The 11,578-nt window shown below is 36.9% G+C and overlaps 1 long non-coding RNA gene across 1 annotated transcript; it reads left to right on the forward strand.

Moving 5' to 3' along the window:
* The first annotated feature begins 7,027 nt into the window (after positions 1-7,027).
* On the forward strand, positions 7,028-10,917 carry LOC122575281. Its single transcript, XR_006319377.1, has 4 exons — positions 7,028-7,147; positions 7,363-7,514; positions 8,011-8,126; positions 10,155-10,917. It is a non-coding gene; the product is annotated as an uncharacterized LOC122575281 (long non-coding RNA).
* The last annotated feature ends 661 nt before the right edge of the window (positions 10,918-11,578 follow it).

Consider the following 11,578-nt stretch of genomic DNA (forward strand, 5'->3'; position numbering starts at 1 on the left):
CACACGTCATAGTCGTTGCTGTGCCTGTGATTCGATTCGCGTCGTTAATTAAAATGAATTGTATTTGACGAGTGATCGTGCGTTTAATTGAATCGCGAAATCCTAGGGATCGATGATGCATCTTCGTGTCGCGTCCAACAAACGAAACTCATTTTCCATGCTTTAAGGGAATATTTCCATTTAGAAGGAGCGACAAATTATTTTCTTTCCTTGAATATATAGATTTCGATTTGATTTGTTTTCCTTTCGGCAAATAGAACAACACGAATCGTGGCAATCATTCGTGCTGCGTTTACGGTAAACGTGTAAACAGCCTAAATCGGCGCATAAACCTGTTCTTACGTCCCAAATTTTTAGCAAATCAAATGTTACACAGAATAATCTACAGAAATATTTAAATAGGTAACATTAGGTGTACTAAAGCATTTATATTTATTTTTGTAAGATTTTGTTGCCAAAATGGGATCGGTTAAAAGGATTTTGAACTATAGAATTGCTTTCTTCTAAGAAACAGAAAATGTTTCCAATCCCATCACGTTCTTCTTTTGCGATCTTCAAACGTAATAGCTTCAATTAATTACATTCGTAGCAGATGTAAAAAGTAACCAAAGGTATAAATTCTTTCAGTCTCTTCAAACACTTTTTATATGATACAAAGGCTAGTACAAATTTCAAGAGATCACGTGACATATTTTAATACGTCAATGATCAATCTTCTTCATCCTTTCTTCGGGCGTTAGGCATTTCGAGCTGATTCCCCGCTGCGACAAAGAAATCTTCTCTGATTCGCGTGTAATCACCTTTAAGATTAGCCGAAAAACAAGCTGGAATCGTCTGGACGAGCGTTATAATCCAACACAATAGGGCTTACAGCCGCGTTAAGACACGAACCCTGTGCATTGCCATTACAGCTTTATTTTCCTCGTATCCTCGTTAATATTTATTGTCAATAGTGCACTGTTAATCACGACTGTAATCCGAGACGCGTAAACATGGACCAACAAGAAAAATACGCGAAAGAATCCTGATAATAACCGAAAAATCTGAAATCGCTGTAGCAAATTACAAAAGTATTTATGATTTTTTAATAAATATAACATTTTACAGAACCGATCATGGATCTGAATAATTCAGCTCCGATAGTAATTTGTAATTATAAAATAAAATATTTCAAGTATATCGGAAGCAAGTCTGCAAAAGAATTTAATTGTAGATAGCACGATATAGCACAATTAATTGAAACAGCATGTAAAAATCAACTAACAGAATACGTAAAACAAGCTAAAGAGCAATCAAAACAAAAGCACATCATTTTAACGCATCATCGAACTATACACTTTTAACTTATTATTACTAATCATTTTAATAACCAAGCTCTATATACCAGTAGTTTGTAATTACAAAATAGAATACTCCAAACGCTAGAAATAAATCTGTTTAAAAAGAAGAAGTTCAATTCCTCGTCAACGCATCGCAATTAATTAACCCACGCGGTAAAAATCAACTGTCAATAAAAACACACGAAACAAGGTAAGCGGTAACCGAAACAAAATCGCTTTAACATATCATCTTCGATCCACATACACCTATTATCACGTTATCCGCAGACTATACGTTATACATACACAGTAACCGTACAGCGGAATCGCTATTAATTGCATGGTACAGCGTCGGTATACCGGCTGGACGGCTAAACCGTGATCCGCGAGCGTTTTGAATTCATCTTCCGGAGGATTTAATCCTTCGCAGCTATCGCCTGTTTACAGGGAGCGCAGGATCCACCGCAGGGATAGCACGTGTCGTGATTGTAGTTTATGGGGAGCTGATTGCAGGAGCGTGGGACGGTTGCAAGATTGTGGATGGGCTGAGTCGCCAGGCCTCGTCGCCATTCACCAGTGCACTTACGTATCCAGGCATCGTGTCAGTGTTTCGTTTCGTAATCATTAAGATATGCATTATCCCTCTAATGACGAGCAGCCGTGTGCAACAGCGTGTCCGATCGTGGACTCCGCGCTTCGTTCTTCGCTTCTTCGAGAGGGTACATAAATTTCACGTAAAATGCCTGTACACGAGCCTCCTTCAGTCTCGGCTCTGATTAAAGTGAAACCGTGGCTGCATCTGTCCTATAAATTAATTGGTTCGGCACCATCCCTCGCCTTTGTCCTTTTCAATGTATCCCTGTGTTTCTCGTTTAATGGATTTGCCGAGGAGAGCTGCCGAATGTTCATATTGCTCGCTTAAATCATATTACGCGTCAATTCCTTTCGTGTTACTAGGTTACGCATGATGATGCAAATACACTTACAGGTCACAAGTATTGCAACACCTATTCGTTATATTTGTCGGTAAAGTCTAATAAATTTTACGTTATAAGGCGCTGTGAGAATAAAGCAACTGGTTTGTAGTAAAATAATTAGGAAACGATAGCAGCGCAGACTGTTCAACGTTTACTGAATATTAGGTCGTCCGAAAAGTTTCTTTCGTTTCATAAGGAAATAATGGATGCACAACATTTTTCGTTTTATACTGTTTTATCGGATTACACATGATCCATTTCGTTCTATCAAAATAAGGATCACAACGTTCGACAGATTAGGTTTCGTGTTCGTATAAAGATGCATCGTTGTAAAAGACGGGTCTGTGAAAGGAAGACATTTTTCGGACAACCTAATACAATCAGGTTTCCTAATACGTAGATACTAATGACCAGAGGTGTAAATATATATCTTCATTGAATTTTAAATCAAACTCTACACGTATAAAATAATTTGGATCTTTGGGGAAGCTACGAATAATACTATTATAGGGGATTCTCGGAACAGTCGATATCGAGACAAAAAGGCAATTTAGTCGAATGGCAAGCAGTGAGAACGAAACTCTCAGGAGCAAGTTCCATCATCAGCGAACAGAGATCATTCAATTCCGAACGCTTGGTCCCAAGAGTGATTTTCAAAGACAGTTCTTGAATCTGCGCATAGATCTAACCTGACCAGAGGTTTCCAGGTGTCTATAGGTAAAATGATCAATCGGTCTATCGGGAATGATTCACCGGAAGTTCTCAAGAAAATCCCTGGCATCTATATCTTGGAAATTCGTGTAAAATGGCACGGCTACAAAGAAACATTTCCAGTGGAATGTCGTTAGTAGACGCGTACATATATTTATATAAAAATTCGTTTGCCCGTTGCACGATGAAAATGTGCTTGAACTTTAATTTTATACCGCGTAAGCAGAATAACTGACGAATATGGAGTAAGCTTCCGATGTAAGCTCTATTTTATCGTATTTTTCTTAAATTAATTCTCTTAAAGAAATTCTCTTTCGATTAAAAATGTAATTGCAGTAAAAACGTCAGTTGTAAACTTCTATTTCTTCTTCTTTTAATTTATATTTATTTTCCATTCGTAATCCACAAATTCAGCACTTCAAATCCTTTGGTACTCTGTATCTACGCAGAATCTTTTCCAAAAATATTTGACTAAAACGTTTCAATGCGTACGGAATACGGTGCACATGGTTCACCGAACAGGGTCTCCGAGAAAGTCCTGCTCCTCGTAAAATTAATCGTCATCGAGATCACGCCCACCAGATTCTCACGAGCAAATTGTTCCCAACTATAGTCGCGTCAGTAGGAGGGTAAACTGTCTCCACTGTGTGACACCGAGAGACTTGTCAAAATACGTCAATGCGTAAGTAATAGTGCTGGTTCTGTCACTTTTTGAGCCTCGGTCCTAAGAAACGGGAGACGAGTGAGCCGCGTCCCGGCGCGAGAAAAGGGGTGAATGGATGACAATTAGGTGGATCGTCGTCCTCCGGGAATATTTCCACGGGCAGCAGGCCTCGTCTACCATGTGTCCCTTCAAAGTGAGATTCCAAATATTTCAGTGAAGAACTGAAACTCTCTGGGGATAGCGACAAGCCATCGGTAAATCCCTTACAATCGAAGCAATGTTACGAGTCAAATTTTACAAACTACAAATTACAAGTTAATCGGTATTAATAAATTCTAATAAGGAACTATCTGCAAGTGGATATCAAGAATTATGCAAATCATTTTACTCGAATTGCGCTGTCAGAAATTGAACGACGTATTGACACTAATATAGATGTATTTTACCGTTATTACACAGCAATGACTCGTAATGCATCGATGAATAGCTACTTTGGATTCATAATATCTGTATACTACTCGTAGTAATTCCATCGAATGGTTTGAAGTATTACGCAGTCTTAATAAGAAATTGATGCAACGTGCAATAAGTGAAAAAATATTTCCATTCATCCATAAAGACTATTGCCTGTACCTATGATACAGTGGCCTATGGAGGGTCAGTAGAAACTCATGTGTCTCGAGATCTAACACGAATGTTCAATAGATGCAGTCAACGAACCACACGCAACATGACCAAAAAGCGCTGGCAAACGGTTCTGACAGAGCAAATGATTCAACAAAACTATCAGCCGCGGCCGGCTACATCGTTGAAACGGCTCGTTTCGTCATCCTCTTCCCTCTCGCGCAACCTGGCCAGCTAATATCTCAATCGTTAAAGTGGTTTTCGTCGGTGGCTGGGTATCCACCTATGCACCTATAGCAATAACCTATACTAAAGTACATTACACGAGCGTGGCTCGATAATACGCGGCCATTTTCATTTACCAGTCAGGCAAGCCGCGTATAGGCAGAGGGAACGCGCATTGGCAGCTTCAGAGAGAACTGGTACATCTGTACCACGCGAACAGAGAGAAAAGGAAAAAGATAGAAAGAGAGGCCGGAGTCGTCAGAAAAGCACCGGCCATTACGAGTGTTACAGCGGCGGTTCGCGCGGCGCGTCAAAGAGCGCTCATTAAATGCTGGCAATTAACTGCGGGCCAAGCTCTTGAAGGTTCTCCTCGAGAACGAAGCCAGAGCTTCGTTCTTTTCCTCTTTCTCTCTCGTCGCGTCCGCTCGAGGGTTCTCTTTTCTGCACGCGCTTTTCACGTCGATCCTCGCAGCTGTAAAAGCGACCCACAACTATACGTATACACAAATCGGCCCACACAATTTAATGCAACCCCCTGGCCAACAAGAACGATCGACATGCGACCCATCTATCACGTAGTTATTTAACGCTGCGCAACCATAGAAGAGAGAATTTTTGGTGAATCGTAGGACCAGGAATTTTCGTATTTCGGGATAAGTTGATGATCGAATTGTTGGAAATATTAAATATTAAAATATCAGCCGTCAGTTTATCTACCATACATGCCAGTGGTGGAGACTTAGCACAGTGTAGTTTAGCGCCCCGGTGGATTTGCGGTTTAATTTGATGATCTACCGCGTATGGATGTTAAAATTTAGTCGAGTAGATCTATTTTTACATTAGGTTTCCACCGGTTTGATAATAATCACGTTGATAGGAGATATGTATGTATAGGAGAAATTGTTATTAGTTAAATTTATCGTATAGCTAGTGTGTGATAGTAGTAGTTTTGCAATTGCTGCTAATAATTAATTTAGTAAACGGAAATTCGTTTGCAAAACTGTGCGAAAGATGGTGCACATATTTCGAACTATGTTCGCGTTTAATTTTGTTGCTAGTTTCGAGGTTAGCTGACGGAAAATGAAATTCGAACGAGAATTTGCATCTATCGAGTAATGTAGAATTTGTTAATCTTTATATGAGCATTTCCTGGATCAAAAAGAAAGTGGGAAGAGAGCCGAAAGTCTAATTTGAGGGACGCGATTATAAAAGTTCACAAATTAATCTTTTTGATTAGTTTCTTTACGAAATAAAAATTTGATCGATACGTGGACATGCTATGACCATCTAGCGGCAGAGAATGAAGTAACTTCCTCATGACGAAATTAAAAGATCAAACTTCTCTCGCAAGCCTAATTTTTGAATTATTTAGGAATTAAATAGAAACTTTAACTTTGTAATTAATTAATTATATAAATGTAATTAATGCAGGGTCCTATGGATATAATGGAGCCATCTGGCAGCGAATCAGTGAACACTAACCGGTAGTAAAAGTATCAGTAGTTCATCACAGATGGCGCGACCAAATTATTTTAGTTGATTATATTTATTTATGTATGTATGCATATGTCGAAGATGAAAGGACATCGGGGCCTCTCTTTTGGAATGTTTGGGAAAACTCCAATACCCTAGTCCAGACTTTTACTATAGCTACACTTAAGTAATAAAATTGAGAAATAGCTGTAATGTTCTAATCCGATTATGGGTGCTCAAGGTTTATAACGATGGGCTTGGGCTCGAAGTGACATAACGAGTCACCGAACGTAGCCATGGTCTCCTTAAAAACAAAGATTGACCCGAGAGGTAGGGAGAGGACTATACAAGGGCAGTTCCATTTGAACTGCGAATTAGTTATTGCGTTAGTTATTGAGTTAGTGATTGAGAGAGTTATTGAGAGAAGTACGACTTGTACGTTGAGCCACACCCGGATCGTGTATCACATCGGATTCGTCTTCCCGTTGACCGTGGATTCGTATCGAACCTAAATTCATTGCCATTGACATCTCGTTTGTCCGATTGCCGTTATTACCTGTAACCTCTTGTAATCATCACATCAGTACCAATAACGATCGGCTAGAATACATAACCCCGATGGTCAATTCGAGTGAAGATTCGTCGAATGCCCAATATTCCAACGTTAACCCGACATATATATATATATATAGATAAGCATAATACGAAAAGTATTTTATTATAAAGTACCATTGAATTTTTCAACTATATTTCTCGAAAACGTTAATCAATATACATACATATTTATAAAAAAATTACACTATTAATGTTGAAATATTTTCATAAGTCACTGTATGTATAATAATGTATAATATATACGTACATATGTATATACGTATTTGCTTGACATTCTATCTGCGAAATACGATACGTTCGGAGATAAATACACTTCCAACAATTGTTGATTCAAACGCGGTCGATTTGCCGCCAGTCGAAACATCCCCACCCCAGTACGAAAGTTGTTGGGCGAAACTGCGGGTTGCGGGGGAGTCGATCGTGGAAGCTTGTTGCGTGAAGACGTACGAATTGACATTTCTGATACGTATCCTGTCAATTGCGTGTTACAGATTCGTACTGCTATCCTGCTATCTTCAAATACTACTACGAGACATCAGGTTTGTTTTATTATATACGTTTATTATTATAACAAAATCAAGTATTCTTTTGGGTTCCTTTTATTTTTTCCTTGATCGTACGTCGACTGTTACTTATCGATAGTTTGTACTTTTTGCGTCTGAATTAGATTTCATATTCGATCGTTATTTCTTTTTAATGTATTTGATTCTAGTTTTGTGTATTTATCTTAAATCATTTGTCTTCTTTTGTACAGGTTGTTGGTTAATGATGTGGTTGGCACGAAAGGAATATAAATTCGGAATATGGACGAAATGTGCAACGAAATATAGAACGACATATCGACGAAACATAACATAGATGAAAATATGGCGATTCTCGATTAATTTGATGGCTTCCGGTGATTTGGTAATATTTCACTCATTTTAATGAAAGCAATCACGTTTGTATTGTCTTTTCATTGAATCACTAAAAATATTTAGTGTACAATTATTTTTTTCGTGATACATGTATGATATATATAATGGAATAATTAACAATTTCATACTTTTTTGAGAGTATGAAGATTTTTAAGATGCAAGACAGGAAAGTTTTAGGATGCAGAAAAGATTATACAAATCGCATTGCTAGATCGAATAATTTCTTTGTTATAAATGAATTATAAGAATTATTTCATTGTTTCTACCTATATATTCCAAAATATATTTGTAAATAATTAAACACAGAAGATTTTCATATTTACAGTAAATGTGTTGAATTTTGCTGCATTTCCCGCACAATTTTTTACCGTGCCAATATCGGACTTTCTCAATCTTATGAAAATCAGGTTTTCATTATTTTACACTTTTCAAGTAATCAATACCGTCTTTAAAAACAAATTATAATATTCTACGCTTTGTTACAGGTTTCTTCCAGCCTTCACTTGTTCTATCGAAATCGACGATCTCGAATTGAGATTCCGGCTTGATCACGACTTCCTTCAGGATACAATATCGATGATAACGTTCTTCGCATTTAATGGTGAGTCGCATGCATTTCTCTTCCTCCGGTCACTCAATCATGTCGTAAGATGAATGGTCCGAATCGACACGGCTGATTGGTTGTACATGTAGAATTTTTGACGAGCATAGTGACCCCGGGTATTTATTATACCCGTGAGTAGTAACATTTTCTGGTCTATATTTTATTTATTAATTCAGGATAGGTTTTCTTGCACAACGCGTTTTAATATATTATTTTATAATTATTATATTATTAGATATAATTAGTATATATATATACATATCATTGAAAATTACACAATATATTCAATACAATTATTTATAAAATTAAATTAAATTACTATATATTTATAAAGTCCAAATATCCATATGAACATATATATGAGTATTGAAATAAACGATAAAATGACATCGTTTAAGTATTTTGTAGTGAAGAAGTGTGATACCCTCAGACTTCGTTAATATGGAAATTTAATTATAATTAAAGTTATTATAATGCTGATGAAGATTATAAATACTATTTATTTTAATCTTTTACTCAACGATGGCATGGAATGGTTATGACGGATATTACCAATTTCACGTGCAAGAAAACACTTCGCGACAGGCTGATTCCAGAATCAAAACGAGTTTTAAACTTTTTTTTCTGTTTTTAAAAATGTGTTTTGATATCGCCTGAGAATATTTCGAATAATAGAGTTCATTTAGAGTCCATTGTTATTTATTGATATAAATATTATTTGCATTGAATCTTAATTTATGTTTAATAAATATGTACATTTTTCATTAATTTCCTTCATTCTAGCATAATAGTTTAATTTTTCATTAAAATACTAAAGTAAAATACAGCATAGAATTGTTAAAATTTGAAGTGAAATTAGATTGCAAAATCGAAGAATATTAGCCCGTTAGATACGAAATATAATAAATAAGCTAATCATATTTTTAGCATAGGATTTTCAGGTTTAACCCATTCCATGTTCATTGTCAGAATCTCACTCACGTGCCCAGGTGCGTCTTGGGTGAGAAGAAGGCAATGGGCATGATGATTACTCTATAAGCCTAACAATGTTTTCAGCGACTGACATTGCGTTAGCGTATCGTGCACGACGTATTTTCTACCGAGTGTGTATGTGGTTAGGCTGTGGAAGTGCGTCGTTTTTGCTATTTATTATAATCTTGAAATAGTTATGGATTCGGAAATATGAATTCAATTACCATTGGAAATAACAGTGTTAATAAATAGGTACAATGGATTATAAATAATAATATTACTAATCTCAGTATTAAACTGCAGTGATAATTACATTGATTAAAATACGATGATCTGTTCTAGTCAAATTATTTCTTTAGATGATATACATATACATGATTATGTACAATTATGAGTATTTAATTAAAATTTAAATTTAAATATACTTGGATAATTAAAGTTGAAATATACAGAATATTTTTACGCAATGATCGCTAGCCATCGTCAGTCGATTTCAGGAAAATGGTACGTACATTAGAGTGTGAAAGTTGTATGCCAAACTCGGGTGTCGGAGGCGTCCCGGGACGTCTTTCTAGAGCCTGCGCTCTTGCGCCCGAGTTATGTGTGAGAACCGTGGAGTGAGTGTGTTGGTGTGTTGTCTGTTTTGCTATTTTTTAAATATAGGACTAGGTAGGATAGGTAGCATACTTTCTGGTGTGAATGTTAATTATAAGTAGGTAGGGCCAGGCAGGTTGGCACAGTCTCTGGTCGGGTAGGCGCGTTTTAGTGTGTCCAACCTGTTCCAGGAAATTTGATTTGAAAAATCGACGGCGAAGCTGGCATCACGAATGGAGCATACTATTTGTCTTAAGCCTTGCCTATCGATTTTTCGAATATCGCGGTCGTGGTCGCGAGTACGGAATAGGTTCCGAAACGAACATTTATTGCTCGAGCACGCACATACGAACGGACAGCGATCGTTATGATCGTTACTCGTCCATGTGCACGGGGAATAGCATCCGCGGTTTATCTTTTTATTTCACCTTTATAAGTTATTTTTTATTTTGCGATTAGAAAGAGGGCATTGCGCCCGAAGAAAGAAGAGGCTATAAGCCGAAGAGGCCCGGCAAACTGCCATTCAAGAGGGCAACTACTAATGGCTCTGCATCCTCTGGGTCATCCATAGCATGGAAAGTCATTCTCGTTACTACTTTGTCACTATGCTCAATTTTAGTCTTTATGGTAGTAGTGGTAGTTCTTTTTTTTTTCTTTTTGGCCGATGTATATATCGGTCCATCATCACATTGGGCAAATCGTGGTTTTTCTTATTAGTGTCGCGAGAGATTAATTACGGGTTGAATTAGAGTTGCGAAATAATATTGCGGCTTTCATTAGTGTAGCGAGAAAATGAATACGGTTTGAATTAGAGTTGCGATAAAATGATAATCGCGTTTGCTTTAGAGTTACGAATTACGATATCGTGATTGTCTTTTGCAATTTTTATTATGAATTTTCAGAATTTCTGACAGAGTAATACGTATTAGAGTATTCCTTGTTTCCTTTAGAATTTTTCCGTCATTTAAAATTAGATTTAGAAGTATTAACGTTTGATTAATTTTGTAACTCTCACATATTTCGGGTCGCATGACCTCTCCCTACCATTTTCGTATCGCATGCAAAGTTACTATTTCAGTTTAATATTGGTTTAAATTAAAACTATAATCTTGTACAAAACTATAAATAAAATATAAAACAGGATATCCAATAGTTGCAATGAAATATAATTCTATTTTGCTACAATACTTCAGAAAACATCACACACTCTCAAAATAATAAATTACTGTATGGCGCAGTACTGTAATAAGAATTAAATAAATCGTTTAATCAGTTCGAAATAAAATTGCAATTTCATATATCTGAAACAAAAAATGTGCATTTCTAAATCTTTCCAATTCTCATCTTTGTATGCTCAAACCAATTATTAATTATATACTATCATATATAAGTAATCTGATTAACCATCAGAAACTCGCAATACAATCTATCGATGAAACTGTTTCCATAATTTATCGATAACGAACAGACGGCGTACCTCGATGTCCCACGTGTACCTCGATATCCCACGACACCCCAAGATGTCCCACGACATCATACGATGTCCTTACAATATCCCAATCTGTCCCACTGTAAATTCTCTTCGTGGCTTTTCGTGTACCAAACTGTACCAACGACGTCCCATGTTGCAGTCTAGTCTAGATCACCCAAAATTCTCTTGGAGGCTTTTGGTGATCCAAACTGAACTGGTGCGTAGTTCTTAGCTTGGTATCGTTTTCCAAAGATCAATCAACTGATTAAATTTTGGAAAACGATGCCAATTACCGGGTCTCACCACGAGGAGGTGACTACGCAAGAGACCCGCCCATGAGTTATTCAACATTATGCATCGGTCTCGACATTCAACCTATTGGCAAGAATGTCGAGTTCTGACTCTATTTGGT

The sequence above is a fragment of the Bombus pyrosoma genome, linkage group LG14, assembly GCF_014825855.1.
Source record: "Bombus pyrosoma isolate SC7728 linkage group LG14, ASM1482585v1, whole genome shotgun sequence".
Taxonomy (NCBI): domain Eukaryota; kingdom Metazoa; phylum Arthropoda; class Insecta; order Hymenoptera; family Apidae; genus Bombus; species Bombus pyrosoma.